This window comes from Hyla sarda, chromosome 11 (genome assembly GCF_029499605.1).
Source record: "Hyla sarda isolate aHylSar1 chromosome 11, aHylSar1.hap1, whole genome shotgun sequence".
NCBI lineage: Eukaryota > Metazoa > Chordata > Amphibia > Anura > Hylidae > Hyla > Hyla sarda.
This window is the reverse complement of record NC_079199.1, coordinates 60,136,841-60,157,221: the sequence shown is the minus strand read 5'-3', so window position 1 is coordinate 60,157,221 and position 20,381 is coordinate 60,136,841. Positions and strand designations below refer to the sequence as shown.

Below are 20,381 nucleotides of genomic sequence, written 5' to 3'. Positions count from 1 at the left end.
TTCAAGCTCTAGCCCGATAGGTAGCCCAGCCCGCCAGATGGCGCAAGTGCGCCGCACAGTAGTATTTAGTAATGTCTGGCACAGACAAACCCACCATGGACCGGCCCGCCATCATTACCGACATCGGTAGGCGGTGCCTTACCGTCCCAAATGAAACAAAAAAAAAAAAATTGCGGACTGGAACACCTTCAAGGCAGACAACAGGACACAGATAGGTAGCGTTTCAAAAAAATAAAGTAGCTTCGGGAGTATTGTCATCTTTACCGCCGCGATTCACCCGAAAAAAGAAATATATTGGGATCGCCACTTATCCATGAGCGCCCGAAGTTGCTGAAAGAGTGGAGTGTAATTAGTGGAGCAAAGAGGAGTAGCTTGGGGTGAGACGTATCCCAAGATAGGAAAGATCAGAGGGAGACCAATGAAAAAGAGAAGCCAAGTGAAGGAGGGAGATTTAAAGGAAGAATCTCAGTTTTGGAAACATAGTCATGAAGGACCCTGTGAAGCGTAGGGAGAGAAGTCACAGAATTAGTAAGAGTGAGAAGATCATCATCAGCAAATAGGCATATTTTAAATTCCCTGTCATGTAGGGTAATCCCAGAGATATCCACTTTCCCCTGGATCATAGCAGCAAGAGGCTTGATGCGCAGAGCGAAGATCAGGGGAGACAAAAAGGGTGACGAAAAGAAAAAGCCAACCTAACCTATCAAAGGCCTTTTCAGCATCCAGACTAAGGCCAACGGCCGCTCAGACCGCCTATTAACCAGGTCAACCAAGTCAATCACCTGCCTCATATTGTCGTCCCCCCCCCCAACAGGGAATAAATCCCACCTGATCCTTGTGAATAAGTGATGGGAGGAGGCAACCAAGGCGGGCAGCCAAAATCTTAGAAAACAGCTTCACGTCGGTATTGAGCAGGGCTATGGGCCTATAGCTGGAGCAATCATGTGGATCCTTACGCGGTTTAGGGATAGGGGTAAGCAGGGAGTGAAAAAAGGATTGCAGGACACCCCCCCTCCCCAGAAAGGAGTTAAACAGAGCAACCAGATGAAGGAGAGCAGAAAAAGTTTTATAGTACAAGTAGGTGAAGCCGTCTGGACCCGGGGAACGCCCCGCAGGGAGAGACTTGAGAACCTCCGAGATCTCCTCAAGCGTGATTGGAGCGTTCAAGGACACCCAGTCATCTGCAGTGAGGGATGGCAGATGACAAACGTACAAAAAGGAGTCCAATCGAGCGTCTCGTTCCCCAGGGTTGGAGGGAAGTTGTGAAGGGAGAGAATACAGTTTTGAGTAATATTCCCTAAAGAGGCAATATACTTCATTGGGATGGTAGTGTAGGGTACCAGAAGGATCCCTCAGGGCCGAGGGCTCCTGGGCTGCAGCACGGTTTCTTAAGCGTCTGGCCAACATAAAATGTGCCTTATTACCTTTCTCATAAAATTGCTGCTTAGCATAGAGAAGCTGTCGCTCCACTTTTCGAAGCGCAAGCTCACCCAACCGCAACCAGGCGCCTCGAAACCCGAAGGGAGGGGCCTTGGAGCAAGTCCCTCTCCAGGGTGCAGACAAGCATTTGCAACTCCCGGGTTCGGGCCAGAGCATCAAGTTTCAAGTGAGAACCTAAGGCTATACAATGCCCTCTAACCACCGATTTATGGGCTTCGCAGCGTACAGCCCGAGACGAGACAGAACCCTGGCTTAGAGTGAAATTCAGCTATTGATGTCTGGAGCGACTCCCGAAGGGCAAATACTTTAGCAAGGAATCATTAAGCCTCCAGTGACAGCAGCGAGGAGAGGAAGAAAAGGGAGAAAAAGAAAGAAGCACAGGGCAATGGTCAGACCAGGAAATAGGATCAAGAGAGGCAGTGAAAAGCATACGGACCATAGGAAGATTGCCAAAACGAGTGTGCAACTTATGCGGGTGGGAGTAAAATTAAAAAGATTTGTCTGTGGGGTGGTTAATCTGCCAGAGATCATACAAAGGACAAGCAAATCAGGTGACAAAACAAGACAGGGAGGCGCAACTGAGCGGGAGAGAACCAGATACTGAAAAATGATCCATGGATGGCGGAGAAAATTTGGTTAACCCGATAAAGACTATGGACGTCTATACTAGTCCAATGGCCGGTACAGGGGTATGACGCGGGCTCCCAACTCGAGCCCGCGTCATACCGGCCAGCCCCCAGCTGATTCCCGTAGCTGGGGGCCGGCGTTAATAGCCGACATGCGGCGATCGCCGCGGCCGTCTATTAACCCTTTAGATCGCCGCTGTCAAAGTTGACAGCTGCGTCTAAAGGTGCCTGTATTAAGTCCCTGGTGGTCCAGTGGGGTGTATCGCCCCCCCCCCCCCGCAGCGCGATCGCGGGGGAGCGATCCACTACTGAGGTAGCCTGAGGGCTTACCTCTCCTGCTGCGGCGGCTCCGGTGCTCTGAATGATAAAACCTGGCAGGACCAGGCTTTATCAATCGAGCGCAGAGCACGCAGATCATTGTGGTTTTATGAAATCACAATGATCTGTATGAGGAATCTAATGATTCCTCCTAAAAGTCCCCTAAGGGGACTAAAAGTGTACAAAGAAAAGGTTTAAAAACACACACATTAACCCCTTCCTTATTAAAAGTTTAAATCACCCCCCCTTTTCCAGAATTCCATATTAAAATATGTAACCATAATAAAAAACAAACATGTGGTATCGCCGCGTGCGTAAATAAACTATAAAAATATATCATTAATTAAACCGCAAGGTCAATGGCGTACACGCAAAAAAATAGCGTATTTTTGGTCACTTTTCATACCATAAAAAAAAATGACTAAAAAGCGATCAAGAAGTCCAATCAAAATAAAAATGGTACCGATTAAAACTTCAGATCACGGCGCAAAAAATGAGCCCTCAAACCACCCTGTACGTGGAAAAATAAAAAAAGTTATAGGGGTCAGAAAAGGACAATTTTAAATGTAGACATTTTCCTGCATGTAGTTATGATTTTTTCCAGAAGTACGACGAAATCAAACCTATATAAGTAGGGTATCATTTTAATCGTATGGACCTACAGAATAAAGATAAAGTGTCATTTTTACTGAAAAATGTACTGCCTAGAAAAAGAAGGCCCCAAAATTTATAAAAGTGTTTTTTCTTCAATTTTGTCGCACAATGATTTTTTTTTCCGTTTCGCCATAAATGTTTGTGTAAAATGACTGATGTCATTCCAAAGTAGAATTGGTGGCGCAAAAAATAAGCCCTCATATGGATTTTTAGGTGCAAAATTGAAAGGGTTATGATTTTTAAAAGGTAAGGAGGAAAAAACGAAAGTGTAAAAAACTGAAAAATGCTTGGTCCTTAAGGGGTTAAAGTCGCCCCCAAAAATCCAAGCCAACGGGGAATATCTATTCAGCCGAGCGAGGACCCGACGCAGAAAAGGTATCTGGGATGAGTTAGGTGCATAGACATTACATAAAAGAAGAGGCTTACCCCCCAGGTAACCTTCCACTATCACTTTTCGGCCTAGGGGGTCAGCTTAGGAAGAAGAAACCTGGAAAGGGCAGGAGCGAGAGAGTAAGATTGCCACCCGGCCGTCTTCCTACCCAAAGAAGCCAAGAAGGCAATGGGGTAAAGATTGTGCAAGAATTGGAAAGAGCCAGAATGGTCAAAGTGTGTCTCCTAAAGGAACACTATCGGCCCTCTGCGAGATCAACTCCCGAGATGCAAGTTGAGACCCTTTACATTCAAGGAGACACACTTAGCCATAATCAAGGAAGTAAAGGGAAAATATAGCCAAAGACAATACACTCACCCAAGAGCGGGAGACGGAGTCGAGTCCACTCTAAGCCACCGGTCAGCATGGGAGGGTAGGGTTCCCTCCAGCGATCTATAAGAAAATGGGAGAAGGGGAAGGGAAGGACACAACAGGAGATCGGGAGGGGAGACAAAACAGGGACCACATACAATTATCAAACAAATAGACAATAACCAATCAAAAAATGAACCCCTGACCTCAGGGTCAAGGAAGAGGCCCAAATCATAGGCATAAGCAAGGCACAAAAATACCAACATGAGAGACAGTCACCGGAATCAGCCTGACTAGCCCAAAGCGAGCCGTCCCACGAGGTCATGCCAAAGATTGCAAAACATAGGTGACCACTAGAAATATGCAACAAAAGGAGCAATGATCAAAACAAGTCTAAAGACAAAAACATAGCAAAAACAAGGAATGCAATATTAAAGGCCGAGCCACAGGAAACCAAAGGCAGAGATGAAAGTCTACCAGTAGTAGATGAAGTCCCACAGACCGGTCCTACAGGGGGGGGGGGGGTAGGTTGGGAGCTCCCTTGCAATCGCAGCCCAGGGAGTCTGCAGGGTAGCTGAACACCCTTTAAGCCTAGGCATCGCTGAAGGCCGCCCGGGGCCAACGGGCAATGCAGAGGCCGCTGGAAAATAGGACTGACCTGGCGGTGAGACACCACCACTGCCTACATGCAGCGTCAGGGGCGACTGCACCGGCGGCCCGCGCTCGCCTTCAGGAGGCTGTGCAGTCTGGGGACACGCTGGAACTCCAGAGGCGCAGACGACAACCGGGACCACAGGAGGATCCCGGAGGCAGCACAGGAGCAGGTAATTGGGAGGCAGCTGGAGTCCCTGTGCGAGACTGCAGACGGGACCGATAATGGCGGGTGAGGCAGTAGGCCCAGGAACAGGAAGAGGGTGCAGGAACCGCTGGATTCCTCCTCAGACCGGGTGGAAGGCAGGTTCCGGGCAGCTGGGGTTCTTCTGGGGACCCTCCGAGAGGGCTTCCCCATGTAATAGCTGGTGGTCAGGGCTTAAAAAAGCAGGCAGGACCCTCATGGCGCCTGAGCTCTAACAGGGAGATGCCATCTTCAACGGTGCCTTGCCACGCCCCTGGAATTAGTATTTTTATGTTAGAAATACCCCGTTTGTGTCAGAACCACTGTAACCAGCCGCCACCCCTGTGCAAATCACCCGTTTAGGCCCCAAATGTAACATAGTAACATAGTTCATAAGGTTGAAAAAAAAAGACCAAAGTCCATCAAGTTCAAACTAAAACCCTAATGAGTCCCTACTGAGTTAATCCAGAGGAGGCCCACAAAAAAAAAAAAAAAAAAATCATACTGGAGGTAAAAATTCCTTCCCAACTCCAAATATGGCCGTCAGAATAAATCCCTGGATCAACGTTCTGTCCCTATAGATCTAGAATCCATTACCTGTAATGTTATTACTCTCCAAAGATGCATCCAGACCCCTTTTGAACTCTTTTACAGAGTTCACCATGACCACCTCAGGCAGAGAATTCCACAGTCTCACTGCTCTTTCAGTAAAGAACCCCAGTCTGTGCTGGTGTAGAAACCTCTCTTCTAAACGTAGAGGATGCCCCTTTGTTATAGATACAGTCCTTGATATAAATAGATCATGGGAGAGATCTCTGTAAGGTCCCCTGACATATTTATACATAGTTATTAGGTCTCCCCTAAGCCTTCTTTTTCTAAACTAAATAACCCTAATTCTGATAATCTTTCTGGGTACTGTAGTCTTCCCATTCCCCGTATTACTCTGGTTGCCCGTCTTTGAACCCTCTCCAGCTCCCCTATATCTTTCTTGAACACTGGTGCCCAGTACTGTACACAGTATTCTATGTGTGGTCTGACTAGTGATTTGTACAGTGGTAGAATTATTTCCTTGTCGTGGGCATCTATGCCCCTATTGATGCAACCCATGATTTTATTTGCCTTGGCAGCAGCTGCCCGACACTGGTCACTAAAGCTAAATTTACTATTAACTAAGACTCCTAAATCCTTTTCCATGTCAGTCATCCCAAGTGTTCTCCCATGTAATACATAATCCCAGCCTGGATTTTTCTTCCCCATGTGCATTACCTTAAATTTATCAGTGTTGAACCTCATCTGCCACTTACCAGCCCAAACCTCCAACCTATCCCTATCCATTTGTAACAGTGCACTGTCCTCTATAGTGTTTACTGCTTTACAGAGTTTAGTATCATCTGCAAAGATTGCTACTTTACTATTCAACCCCTCTGCAAGGTCATTAATGAATATATTAAATAGAACAAGACCCAAGATGGACCCCTGTGGTACCCCCAATCAGAATAAGTACCCTTAATAACCACCATCTGTTTCTCATCATTGAGCCAGTTACTTACCCACTTTCACACATTCTCCCCCAGCCTCATCCTTCTCATTTTATGCACCAACATTTCATGTGGCACCATATCAAATGCTTTGGAAAAATCCAGATATATGACATCCAGCGATTGCCCCATGTCCAGTCTGGAGCTCACCTCCTCATAAAAGCTGATCAGGTTAGTTTGACAGGACCGATCCCTCATAAAGCCATGCTGATATGGGGGTCATACATTTATTTTTATTAAGATACTCCAGAATTGCATCACTTAGAAAACCCTCAAACAAATTTACATACAGCGGAGGTCAAACTAACAGGTCTATAATTCCCGGGGTTACCTTTTGATCCCTTTTTAAATATTGGTACCACATTTGCCATGCGCCAGTCCTGGGGAACAGTCCCTGTTACTATAGAGTCCATAAATATAAAAAATAGCGGTCTGTCCATCACATTACTTAATTCCTTTAGAACATGGGGGTGAATGCCATCTGGACCTGGTGATTTGTCTATTTTGATTTTTTGTAGGCAGCACTGTACTTCTTCCTGGGTTAGACAGGTGACCTGTACTGGGGAGTTTACCTTATCTTGCTGTATTTCACCTGACATTTCGTTTTCCCTCGGTGAACACAGTTGAGAAGAATTTGTTTAATATATTTGCCTTTTCCTGATCTCCGTTTATTATTTCTTCCTCATAATTTTTTTTAAAGGGCCCACATTCATTTTTGATCTTTTTGCTATTTATATAGTTAAAGAACATTTTGGGGTTAGTTTTTCGTACAGTGTGCTCTCACTCCTGAGCCTTGTTGTGTGCCCGAAGAGCATTTTTTACGCCGACATATGGGGTATTTCCGTACTTGGGAGAAATTGTGTTACAAATTTTTGGGTCTCTATTTCCTTTTAACTCTTATGAAAATTTTAAGTATGGTGCAACACCAGCATGTTAGTGTAAAAAGTAATTTTTTTTAAATTTATTTATTTATTTTTTCCACACTAACATGCTGGTGTAGATCCCAACTTTACCTCTTCATAAGGAGAAAAAGCCACCCCCCCCCCCCCCCCCCCCAAAAAAAAAAAATTTTTTTAGCGCAGTTTCTCCCGAGTACGGAGATACCCCACGTGTGGCCCTAAACTGTTGCCTTGAAATATGACAGGGCTCTGAAGTGAGAGAGCGCCATACGCATTTGAGGGATTTTCATAGGGGTGTACCCGGACGCAAGCGTTACACTCTCCTCCAATACCAAATAATACTATACGTCCGTTTTTTTTCCCCCAAACAGGGTGCCTCCAGCTGTTGCAAAACTTCCAACATGCCTGGAAAGTCAATAGCTGTCCGGCAATACTGAGAGTAGTTATATTGCAACAGATGGAGGCTCAGTTTTGGAAAAATTGACGTACAAGACCGTGTAAGGGTGTAGTGTATATGTAGTGCTTTACTCTTAATTTTGGGTTAGTGTAGTGTTTCTAGGATACATTCACACGGGCAGGGGTTTACAGTGAGTTTCCCGCTGCAGCGGAAAATTTGACACATCTCAAACTTGAAGTGGGAAACTTGCTGTAAGCCCCCGCTCTGTACATTCACGTGTGGGGGGGGGGGGGGGGACGACTACAACTCCAAGCATGCACTTACAGACTGTGCATGCTGGGAGTTGTAGTTATGCAACAGCTGGAGGCCCACTAGTTGGTATTGGGAAACAGTGATTTAGGTAACAGACTACCGCAGTGTTTCTGCACCACTGTCTGTTTCCTATCTCAATGTTTCCCAACCTATGAGCCTCCAGTTGTTGCAAAACTACAACTCTCAGCATAAATGGTCTGTCAGTGCATGATGGGAGTTATAGTTTTTCAACAGCAGGAGGCACACGGGTTGGGAAACTGAGTTAGGAAACAGACAATGTTTCCCAACCAGTGTGCCCCCAGTTGATGCAATACTACAACTCCCAGCATGCCCAGACAGCCAAAGGGCATGTTGGGAGTTGTAATCATGCAACAACTGGAGAACAGTTTGGAGACCACTGTGTAGTGGTCTCCACACTGTAGCCCTCCAGATGTTGCAAAACTTCAACTCCAAGCGTGCCCAGGCATGTTGGGAGTTGTAGTTTGGCAACATCTGAAGGGCCAGATGTTACAGAACTACAACTCCCAGCATGCTTGGACTGTCTGGGCAAGCTGGGAGTTGTAATTTTGAAACTCCTTGAAGCAGCAGTGAAGATCACTTTACAGCAATCTTCACTGCTGCATCTGGGACACCGCAGCTGCTACCTCTACTTGCCTGCCGCCTCTTGTCAGCCGTCGGTCCCTGGTCCCCACATGAACTAAGGTCTCCGCCACATCCACGGCCCCCCGCACATCGCCACCATCTTCCCCTGCTCTGCCCCGACATCCAGGAGCGGGTGAAATTAACTTTCCCCCCTGCCCTGCGATTCGCCGGTCAGTCCTGATTGGCCAATCACAGAGGATAGGAGGAGGTGGAACCCCTGCCACCTCGCTCCTATCCTTCAGGATGCTCGGAGCTGTCTCTGACAGCTCCGATCATCCCTATTTTCCGGGCTATCGGATCAGCCCGGAATCACCGCAAATCGCAGATCTGAATTGATCGGCGATTTGAGTCAATCGCCGACATTTGGGGGTCTCAGGACCCCCTCAGTCATTTGCACGGTATGTCTGCTGAAAGATTTCAGCAGGCATCCCGTTCCGATCCCCGACCGGCTAGCGGCAGGGATCGAAATTCCCACGGGCGTACAGGTACGCCCTTGGTCGTTAAGTACCAGGGCACAAGGACGTACCCATACACCTGTGGTCCCCAACAGGTTAATAACTCCCCCACAGTGTATATTTTATAGATTATGTAGTCTTCTTTATAAGAGCTCCACAAATATCACAGTCTATTAAAAGGAAAGGCAGGTACCTTTCAGTTTGTCACATAACAGAATGTCAGCCATCAATAAGTATGAAGGTCCATAAGTTAGATGGTATAGATGCAACTTAGCAGAAATAACCTATAGTAGATTGGGACAAGCTGAAAGAGAGAGTGAAGCAGAGTGTAATGACAATTACATCTGTAACAGATAAGAGACATGTTATTATCCGACCAGACAACATAAAGGAAGTCTGCATCAAATGGGGAGACTAGCTTAAACACAGTTGGGTGGCTTTAACGTGGCTGTAATCCCACATAGTATGTAAGCATATATTACAGCTAGAACACCCAAATCCCCTGTGGTTCCTTTGACTAGCTTACCATCAGGGGAGCTTTTTTTACAAGGATCATCCCTGTAAAGCCAAGCTTTGTTATTCATTCTCTGCATTCATATCAGCAGTAATTCTGACAAAGATGTAGCAGAGACAGAGAAATTAAGTGAAAATTCTGCCAACACTACACTATTATGAGCTTCTTTCCAATTGTAATACTCCAACACCATGCATTTAATAGTCCTGGTCAAATATCAGCTTAAAGGGCCAAGGGAGCCTATACCAACCATGTTTATTGATTTTTTTTTCTCCTCCCCCCCCAAAACAGTGTTAAAAAAAACTGACCTGTCAGATTTATCTTTGTACCCCGTTGGATTCTCCAACAATAAGCCCATATACAGTCCATGTGCTGCATGTTAATGCATCCCGCTGCATTACCCTATGCAGTAAAAATCAAAGATTAGTATGACAACTTACATTTACTATACAGAACTTCTCACAAAGACTACCCCTTTTGTATGGTTGCATTCTCATGAATGTTTATCCTTGTAATGCATAGACCCATGATGCATACAGTAGCTCATCTCTGAATTGGATTACATAGGGGGTCTTCTGTAAAGTATCCCCCTCTATGACCTCCATATACCCATAATAGGTTGAATATGTGTATTTTTTTTTTATCCTTAACCTGAATCAGGATACTAACCCTTTCTTATTAGTTAAATTTAGCAAAAAAGAGAGTAAACATCAAAAGTGATACTTATCAATTTAAAGTGTCCCTGTCATTTAACGACAACGGACGTAAATGTATGTCCTGGTGCAGCGGTACGTAGCGCACCAGGACGTACATTTACGTCCTGTGTATTACCGCGAGCATTGGAGCGGTGCTCGCATCATACACGGCAGCCGGGGACCTGCCGGTAATGGCGGACATCTGCGATCGCGCGGATGTCCAGCATTAACCCCTCAGATGCCGTGAACAGTACAGATCACGGCATCTGTGGCAGTGCGCATGTTAAAATAGATGATCGGATCGCCCACAGCGCTGCCGCAGGGATCCGATTATCTGTAATGGCGGACGGAGGTCCCCTCACCTGCCTCCGTCCGTCTCGCGGCGTCTCCTGCTCTGGTCTGAGATTGAACAGACCAGAGCAGGAGATAGCCGAAAATACTGATCAGTGCTACGCCCTATGCATAGCACTGAACAGTATTAGCAATCAAATGATTGCTATAGATAGTCCCCTATGGGGACATAAAAAGTATTAAAAAAAATAAAGAGTTGAAAAATGTAAAAAAAAAAAAAAAAAAAAGTGAAAAATCCCCTCCCCCAATAAAATAGTCCAGTTTTCCCATTTTACCCCCAAAAAGCGTAAAATGTTTTATAAACATATTTGATATCGCCTCGTGCATAAGTGTTTGAACTATCAAAATATCATGTTAATGATCCCGTACGGTGAACGGCGTAAACGTAAAAAATAAAAAAGTCCAAAAATGCCGCTTTTTTGTCACATTTTATTCCCCCCCAATTTTTTTTTTTATCATAAAAATTTATCTGAACATTTTATATATATGCAAATGTGGTATCTATAAAGAGTACAAATGACTGCGCAAAAAATTAGCCCTCATACCGCCCTGTATACGGAAAAATGAAAGTTATAGGTGGTCAAAATATTTTGTACAAAAAGTTTTAGATTTTTTTTTAAGCGGTACAAAAATATAAAAAGTACCTAGCCATGGGTATCATTTTAATCGTATTGACCCACAGAATAAAAAACACACCATTTTTTACCGTAAAGTGTACAATGTGAAAATGAAACACTCCAAAATTTGCAAAATTTTGGTTTTCATTTAAATTTCCTCCCTAAAAAAAAAAAAAAAAAAAAAAAAAAAAAAAAAAAAAAGAGTTATGGATTTCAGAAGGCGAGGAGGAAAAAACTAAAACGCAAGAATAAAATTGTCCTGGTCCTTAAGGGGTTAAGGACCAAGCCCTTTTTAACCTTAAGGACTCAGCCCATTTTGGCCTTAAGGACTCAGACAATTAAATTTTTACGTTTTCATTTTTTCCTCCTCGCCTTCTAAAAATCATAACTTCTATATTTTCATCCACAGACTAGTATGAGGGCTTGTTTTTTGCGCGACCAGTTGTCCTTTGTAATGACATAACTCATTATATCATAAAATGTATGGCGCAACCAAAAAACACTATTTTTGTGGGGAAATTAAAACGAAAAACGCAATTTTGCTAATTTTGGAAGGTTTCGTTTTCACGCCGTACAATTTATGGTAAAAATGACGTGTGTTCTTTATTCTGAGGGTCAATACGATTAAAATTATACTTTTCTATTATTGTTGCGCTTAAAAAAAAAAATCACAAACTTTTTAACCAAATTAGTACGTTTATAATCCCTTTATTTTGATGACCTCTAACTTTTTTATTTTTCCGTATAAGCGGCGGTATGGGGGCTCATTTTTTGCGCCATGATCTGTACTTTTTTTTTGATACCACATTTGCATATAAAAAACTTTAATACATTTTTTTATAATTTTTTTTTATAAAATGTATTAAAAAAGTAGGAATTTGACTTTTTTTATTTTTTTTGTTCACGCCGTTCACCGTACGGGATCATTAACATTTTATTTTAATAGTTCGGACATTTACACACGCGGCGATACCAAATATGTCTATAAAAAAAATGTTTACGCTTTTTGGGGGTAAAATAGGAGGGGATTTTTTGGGGGAGGGGGTTTTTCACTCTACATTTTTTTTATTTTTTATTTTTTTCACACTTGAATAGTCCCCATAGGGGACTATTCATAGCAATACCATGATTGCTAATACTGATCTGTTCTATGTATAGGACATAGAACAGATCAGTGTTATCGGTCATCTTCTGCTCTGCCGGACGGAGGAAGGCGAGGGGACCTCCGTGCGGTGTTCTGAATGATCGGATCCCCGCAGCAGCGCTGCGGGCGATCCGATCATTCATTCAAATAGCGCACTGCTGCAGATGCCGGGATCTGTATTGATCCCGGCACCTGAGGGGTTAATGGCGGACGCCCGCGAGATCGCGGGCGTCGGCCATTGCCGGCGGGTCCCTGGCTGCGATCAGCAGCCGGGATCAGCAGCGCATGACACGGGCATCGCTCCGATGCCCGCGGTTATGCACAGGACGTAAATGTACGTCCTGGTGTGTTAAGTACCACCGCACCAGGACGTACATTTACATCCTGCGTCCTTAAGGGGTTAAGGGGTTGAAAAAAAAACAACCAACTAAGACAAGTTTTGATTTGTCAGGGTCTCAGTGCTTAGATACCAAGCAATCATTAGAACGAGTGGGAAGAAGTAGTGCGCTCCATTTCCTGGCAGAAATCTACATTCCGCTTTATGGATGGCGCCGTAGACCTTTAACCCCTTAAGGACTGGGGGGGGGGGGGGGTCCGTTTTTACATTTTCGTTTTTTGCTCCTTGCCTTTAAAAAAAAATCATAACTCTTTCAATTTTGCACCTAAAAATACATATGATTGCTTATTTTTTTGCGCCACCAATTCTACTTTGTAATGACGTCAGTCATTTTGCCCAAAAATCTATGGTGAAACGGAAAAAAATTATAATAATTGTGAGACAAAATAGGAAAAAAAAAAAAAACGCTGTTTTGTAACTTTTGGGGGCTTCTGTTTCTACTTTTTCGGTAACAATAACACCTTATCTTTATTCTGTAGGTCCATACGATTAAAATGATACCCTACTTATATAGGTTCGATTTTGTCGTATTTCTGGAAAAAATCATAACTTCATGCAGGAAAATGTATACGTTTAAAATGGTCATCTTCTGACCCCTATAACTTATTTTTCCGCGTATGGGGCGGTATGATGGCTAATTTTTTTGCGCTGTGATCTGAAGTTAACTGTACCATTTTTTGCATTGATAGGACTTGCTTTTTATTCATTTTTTTCATGATATAAAAAAAAGTGACCAAAAATGCACTATTTTGGACTTTGGAATTTTTTTTGCACGTACGCCATTGACCGTGCGGATTAATTATATATTTTTATAATTCGGACATTTCCGCACGTGGCGATACCATATATGTTTATTTTTATTTACACTGTTTTTTTTTTATGGGAAAAGGGGGGATGATTTAAACTTTTAATAGGGGAGGTGTTAAATGATCTTTATTCACTTTTTATTGCAGTGTTATAGCTCCCATAGGGACCTATAACACTGCACACACTGATCTTTTACATTGATCACTGGTTTCTCATAGGAAACCAGTGATCGATGATTCTGCCGCTTGACTGCTCATGCCTGGATCTCAGGCACTGAGCAGTCATTCGGCGATCGGACAGCGAGGAGGCAGGTAGGGACCCTCCAGCTGTCCTGTAAGCTGTTAGGGATGCCACGATTTCACCGCGGCTATCCCGAACAGCTCCCTGAGCTAATCGGCATGGTTTCACTTTAGACGCGGTGTTCAATTTGAACGCCGCATCCAAAGGGTTAATAGCGCACGGCACCGTGATCAATGCCGTGTGCTATTAGCCACGGGTCCCGGCCGTTGTTAGAGGCTGGTCCCGACCCGCTATGACGTGGGGCCACACCGTGGCCCCGCATTATAGATCGGGAGCGGACACATGACGTTCCAGTACGTCGTGTGTCCTTAAGGGGTTAAAGGGTCCATCCAGTAAAGCAGGGTGGAGATTCATGTGAGCCTGGGAGTGAACTGCTCTACCACTCGCTTCTCCAGGCTCAATGTGATAAGCATATTCCAAATTTTTTAAGACTGACACAAATGTTTTTTAAAATGTTTGCTACTTCAGTGTTTTTAGATCTTTTAGTTGAATCTTTCAATGGTATACTGAACTACAAATACAAGAGTTTTATAACTTTTTAAAGGAGCCCTGGCATGCTAGCTATCAGCTTTGGGGCAAAATCCTGACTGACGGCAACATATACTTGCCTAATTAGTGCATGGATTTTTTCACAATATCTGTGTTCTTCCTGTGACATGGGTGGTCCATGATGCTGAACCCATGGCATTGCTCCCCAACAAATTGCTCCTGGATTGTTGGGTGAAGTGGTTCTTGGAGGATGTTTAGATACATACTATTCTTTATTCATGGCAGTGTTCTTAAGCAAAATTGTTAGTCAGCCCGCTTCCTTGGATGAAAAGGAACCCTACACATGAGTGTCTCAAGATGCTTTACTGTGGGCAAGACACGGGACATATGGTAGCATTTACCTTTCCTTCTGAAAATCATGCTTTTTGATGTCCCATATAGTGATAAGCAAACTTTTTTAAAGTTGAGTTCTGACCAAACTAGTTCTGTCCGAACCTGCCCTAAAAGCCCTGATACACCTAAGCATGTATGTATACACAGCTGTTTAAAGGCAAAAGTTAATTTCCTAGTTATGGCAATATATATAGCTATGGGTAAACAGATGGTGCCTGGTGGCAAATAACAGGTTAAATAAAAATACACTGCATTAGAGGATTTTCTAAAAATTATGCAGATGGCCTGCCGGTGTTAAAATGTAAACAGAGGTATGAAATGAAGTAATTTCTTTTTTCAAGTGGTCCAAAAATGATCCCTTGGCCGTAGCAACAGGTTTTGGAAGGTAAAGTAGTAACGGCTTTTTATGAGCTGTGAAAAAGGACTTCCATTTTGGGGCGAAGCAGGACTGGTCTGTGTGATCAGACTCCTATTTACCTAACACCTGCTATCTCTAAGACGGCTGCTGAAGCTATGTGCATAGACCTTTATAGTGGTGGGCAAGATGGGATTCTCTGAGGTCATGTCATCCTTCTCCTTTCTGCCATGTTATTTTAGCAGGTTCTGCCAAATCAAACTGCCCAAAGTTAGAGTTCTAGCTGAGCTTTTATCAAAATTCTGACTGAACTTGGGTTCTACGGGTTCGGTTATCTCTAGTCCCAAACAGTCTAAAGGGGGTTTCCTCAGAGAAATAACCTATCCCTTTATGCAGAATGTGGCAGTCTGTCCCTGATGTTTCTTGAACAGGAGTGGCTTATTTTCTACCCTTGTTAATTCAAGGTCAGTCTTCAAATGCCTTTGCCTAACACCTGCCTGCTGTCATTCCTAAGCAAGCTCTGCATAGGTTTAACCAATCCCATAGCTAAATCCTCCTTAGGAGATGGTTCTGGAACTTTCTGGTATCTCAATATTCTTACAGCTTTCCCCCCCCCCCCCCCAAGGATCCAGGGTCAATTTGGTGATGAACCATGTTTTTTCCAGCATAATGGAGCACCATGTCACAAGAACGAAAGTGATAACTAAGTGACTTCGTGAACAAAAAACAATGAAATGTTCGGTCCATGACCAGGAAACTCCCCAGATCACAATCCCATTGAGAACCTGTGATTAATCCTTAAAGAGTGCATGGACAAAGAAACATCTAATTAAAAGACAAACACTGCAGCAGCAACATTTTTGTCTGTCTCAAGACATTTGGCCATGACTGTACGCAAATACACAACATCAACTGTGTACATCCGAGCTGTACAGGGTGAGATTTTCCTGGCATATATTCCGGACAAAGACAAAAATCGGTGAGTTTTACATGTATAAATATTTAAAAAAAGTTCTCCAATTGTATTCTAGTTTACAATACTAAATCTTATTTGTTTAATTTCAACTGTTAATGCAGCAGCATTATTATAAACCTCAGAAGAGACCTACAGTGCATGTACTGCTTGGCTTGTCTTCTAAAGTTAACCATGGAAAACAGAGAGGTTTCCTATTTTTCAGCCAACATAAAGTGCAGCGCTGTGATTCTGTCAAGATTTTCTTCTTCATCAGAGTACAATTTTTATACACAAACCACACTGTGAGGATACAACATTACAAAAGAATGTCCTGCCCATCAGTATAATCTAATGTGTTTATTTAGGAGACACCGAGGGATTGAAGTTAGGTAAATGTACAGATTTTAAGAAGAAAACCTCTGACCTTCTGGTTACGCTACCTATACGGAACTAAATCTTTACAGCCTCCAGACAGAACTTCCGTTAGGGTGTATTTACACATGGTGTTTTTTACAAAAAAAATTTAAGGTTGGAAAAAACAGCCAGAAAAATGCAGAGCATTTTTCTGGTGAGAAAGATCAGTGGAAAACTTGATATATATATATCCCAACAATGATCAATGGAAAACTTAAAATTATTTTTTCTTTTCCCTATTTTTGCTCACTTGGAGTTTTTTCTTTAGGTCAGTGAAAGTTTAAAAAAAAAAAACAGAAAAACAGCATGCTGTGGTATAGCAGTATTTTTTTCCTACAGATCATATTTTTTGCCTGTGTAAATGTGTGTCATGGTTTTTTTTTGTTCCACTCTTCATGAGAGATCCCTGAATTATGTGCTCAGAAAATCATGTGACTTGTAACGGGAAAAATGTAACCAAAATTGTGTGTACTAAGACACACGATTTTGGAAAAACACTACAAAGTACAAAAAAATGCCACAAATTATGATTGAAGACCTTAGTTTCATAAAGATGTCTAGGCTTCATAAAGTTTCTAAGAAATCTAGTGAGTTAAAAGGGGTTGTCCAGGGATCTTAAAGGGGTACTCCACTGGAAAACATTTTTTTTTTTAAATCAACTGGTGCCAGAAAGTTATACAGATTTGTAAATTACTTCTATTAAAAAAATCTTAACCCTTCCAGTACTTATCAGCTGCTGTATGTTCCAGAGAAAATGCTATTCTTTTTGAATTTCCTTTCTGTCTGACCACAGTGCTCTCTGCTGACCTCTGGACAGTTCCTAAAATGGAAAGAGTAGGAGCAAATCCCCACAGAAAACCTATTCTGCTCTGGACAGTTCCTATAATGGACCGAGGTGTCAACAGCGAGCACTGTGCTCAGACAGAAAGGAAATTCGAAAAGAAAAGAACTTCCTGTGGAGCATATAGTAGCTGATAAGTACTGGAAGGATTAAAGGGGTTGTGCACTGCCCTGACTTTCGGAGCTCCACTCACAGCGTCCGGAAGTTCATTACTACGAACGCTGTGTGCGGGCTTCCGTGTTCGCGACCGCCGGGCGTGACGTCACGCCCGGCCCCTCTACCAAAGTCTATGGGAAGGGGGCGTGACAGCGGTCACGCCCCCTTCCCATAGACTTTCATTGAGGGGGCGGGCGAGACGTCACGAGGGGCCTGGCGTGATGTCACGCCCGGCGGCCGCGAACACGGAAGCCCGCACACAGCGTTCGGAGTAATGAATTTCCGGACGCTGTGAGCGGAGCTCCGAAAGTCAGGGCAGCGCACAACCCCTTTAAGATTTTTAAATAGAAGTAATTTACAAATCTGTTTAACTTTCTGGAACCAGTTGATTTAAAAAAAAAAAAAAAAAAAAAAAGGCTTCCAGGGGAGTACCCCTTTAAAAGTTATTACCTTTCCTCGGCCCCTTGTACTCCTGGGTCCCCGTGGCTGATAGCTTTCTTCTGGCTTGAAGGAGGTGAGCTGTGTTGTTTGAATGTGTACTAGGTTGTGACTGCCACATTCAGCATCATTGTGTGGCCATTGGCCACCATATGCTCGCATGTAAATGCCCACATGTACCAATCATATCTTAGTACATGACCCAGCACACCTTCAAGCAAGGAGAAAGATATCGGCTGTGTTGAAATGAACCAAAACTTGTGCACCAGGGAGAAAGTAAAAGGTAATGCCTTGCTAGATCCATAGACGTATGTCATAGATTCTCAATAGCAGATAGCTCCCAAACTAGTCTGGTAAACTCACAGTAGATTAAATTTACCAAGGAAATTAGATATTTTCTACATTTTATAGCATACTGAACTATATTGGGTTGTTCGTGTTAAGGCCATATGTACTGATACTATGAGGTTTAAATGTGTGTTACAGAGTTTGATATTCACATTTAGCATCATTAAGTTGCCCAGATATGACAGTGCCATTCCAAATAATATTTCATGTTGATTAGTATAAAAACCTAGGATAAGGACACTCCATTCTCATTTAACAAATTGTATTTCACTGAAAAGATAAATAGACTCAGTTCTCCTAAATCTATAGCCAACATATATTTTAGTAAAACATTACGCAATCCATTTTTGCAGCTAGGAATTAATACAGTGATCCCTCAACTTACAATGGTCATTTCTGAACCATTATAACTTGAAACCAGACTCAACATACAATGCTACGGACAATCCAGATCTGTGAAACATGTCAATGGCTGGAAGAACAGACAAATCAGAATGGGCAATCACTGGTAAAACCCCTGTATTACTGAAGTGCATGCAATGACTGGCTGTCTGGTAGCGCCTCCATACAGTACAGGGAGGTATTACATGTTCTGTACTACTCTTTACCTGTGCCACGGTTAGATACTTCTTTGGACACCAAGCAAGGGTGATTCCATTTTACTTTTTTTGGGACACTGTGTGATCTACAGGACCCTGAAGAAGCTCCTGTCCTCTACATAGACAGTGATTTACAGCTTCCAGCAGATCTTTATTACTTTTATATGTAAGAACTTGTTTTATCTATATTAATTATATACCAATTTCTCTTTAATCCTCATTTTCTCTTATTTTTGGATGACATTTTAGGGGCTTCAGATCCAATTACTAGGTTTCCATAGAGTTATGGTCTCAACATACAATGGTTTCAACATACGATAGTCATACTGGACCCATTGTAACTTGAGGGACCATTTCATATACCAATAGGAATTTTAAAGTTTATGCGCCAGCAGAACATTTCTAGGCACATATATACCATTTAGATCTGTCAACTTGCTAGGCTGAAGATGTGTGAGATCTCTAGTAAGCCATAAAGATATATTTATAAGGCAGATTGTTAGGCAAAAATTTCTGCAACTGTCCGCTTCGCTTGAGTGATGCTTACAAAGATCCATACGCACACACTGCCAATACAACCCCATTTACACATAATGAAGAGGGTTTTAGCTGCAAAAATTTCTACAACAAATATGCAGCATGTGAATATACTCTACTCTGAATATTCAGGTCATGGTGTAGAACATTTGGAAAAATTCTTTTTTTTTATTATAATTATATATTTTAATAATAATAATAATTCTGGCACCATCTATATGTATTTATCTCTGTAATTCATATCTATCCAATAGAGGACAACTGTACACATTCTTCAACCTCTAACCAGGTCTTGCATATCTGTGTACATCCACTATAAGATTTCATGGTTTCTTGGATTTGCTGCTCTTTCTTGGGCTTATATCTATCAACTATATCAGGTTAAAAAAAAAAATAAATTTAATAAAATTTGCAAATAAACATAGAAATAAAATTAACTGCAATGTAATGATGTCAATGTAAAAAAAACAAACAAGGTTAATGTTGTTCACTTTCAGAACCAAAAGAGATAAACTTAGTAAGAGGAACACCACCTTATAAATACTACCTACCGTCTAATGGATATATCACTACATGTCAGGTATTACTACAATGATGCAGGATACAGAAAATAAAAGGAATAGTGGGAAATATCGAAACTCAGGCTTTTAGAAAGGGTGCATGTGTATGTATGTAATGAGGCTTTTATTTTATAGACACAAATAAGTAACTTGTAGCTTAGTGTCAATTATATTCTATAAAGTTGGACATAAAGTTAATATAGTACAGTATATAGATATATATAGAGAGAGCTGAGTGGCCCCGGGTTACCTGTGTGGAGAGTCTATGGGTCCTGCCTCACAGGAGTTGTCTCCTTGCTGTGCTGTCCATGCGAGAGGATGCGGAGGAAATCCTTCAGATCCAGGCTACAAATTGCCTCAGCGCCGGCCTGTCTCTCATTTAAATGTCTGCCAGCTGAGCTGTGCTCTGAAGCCTCCCACATCATTGGCCAGCACTCAGCACCGCTCTCAGCCAGGGTGCCGCTCCTTCCCGCCCCTTTAACACTTCCCCGGCCTCCTCCTCCAGGAGACGAGTGCTCATCCACTTGTCCTCATTGCATCCCTGAAAATGCTGTAAATACTCTGTATACTCAATGCTCTCACACAGGAATGCAAAGAACAGGACATTTACAAG

At 42.7% G+C, this 20,381-nt stretch overlaps 1 protein-coding gene across 2 annotated transcripts in view; it reads right to left on the bottom strand.

The window, feature by feature from the left end:
• GREM1 (gremlin 1, DAN family BMP antagonist) overlaps positions 1-20,175 on the bottom strand; it is a 52,418-nt gene extending 32,243 nt beyond the window's left edge. The window contains exon 1 of one of the 2 annotated variants that reach the window (XM_056545937.1): positions 20,019-20,175. The gene's annotated coding sequence lies outside the window, so the exon portion shown is untranslated. Of the gene's footprint in view, positions 1-9,384; positions 9,439-20,018 lie in introns of those variants that run through there. The other variant, XM_056545939.1, reaches the window with a different exon arrangement.
• Positions 20,176-20,381: the final 206 nt, after the last annotated feature.